Here is a 532-nt window from a genome sequence, read left to right on the forward strand (position 1 = left end):
AAAAAGAAAATATAATAACACTGAGATAGAAAGACAAAAAAAACAAAAAAAACAAAGAAAGAGACACAAAGACAAAGACAGCAGAAGAACACAGAAAAACAAAAAAAGAAAAACAAAGACAAAGACAAGAAAAAAAAAGAAAAAAGAAATATAGAAAAAGAAAAAGACAAAGACAAAAATGGAGACCGATAAAGGAGACAAAGAAATAAATAGAGACAAAGAAACAGAGACAAAGACAAAGACAAAGACAGAAAAAATAAAAAATAAACAAAGACAAAGACAAGGACAAAGACAGAAAAAAACAAATAAAAAATAAACAAAGACAAAGACAAGGACAAAGAGATAAACAAAGACAAAGAAAGACAAACAAACACAGACACAACGAGAGAGACAAAAAAAGACAAAGACAAAGACAAAGAAAAACAAAAAAAGAAAGAAAAAAACAAACAAACAAAGACAAAGACAAAGACAAAGACAAGGAGATATAAAAAAAAAAAAAAAAAAAAAAAAAAAAAAAAAAAAAAAAAAAAAA

The 532-nt window shown here is 24.8% G+C and overlaps 1 protein-coding gene across 1 annotated transcript in view; it reads right to left on the minus strand.

Annotated features, from left to right (window-relative positions):
* The window catches only part of EMH_0067860 (uncharacterized protein), a gene marked incomplete at both ends in the record, with an annotated part of 5208 nt that overhangs the window by 1235 nt on the left and 3441 nt on the right, over positions 1-532 (minus strand). The gene's annotated exons all lie outside the window — the stretch shown is intronic.

The sequence above is a fragment of the Eimeria mitis genome, genomic scaffold (genome assembly GCF_000499745.2).
Source record: "Eimeria mitis Houghton genomic scaffold, Emh_scaff3617, whole genome shotgun sequence".
NCBI lineage: Eukaryota > Apicomplexa > Conoidasida > Eucoccidiorida > Eimeriidae > Eimeria > Eimeria mitis.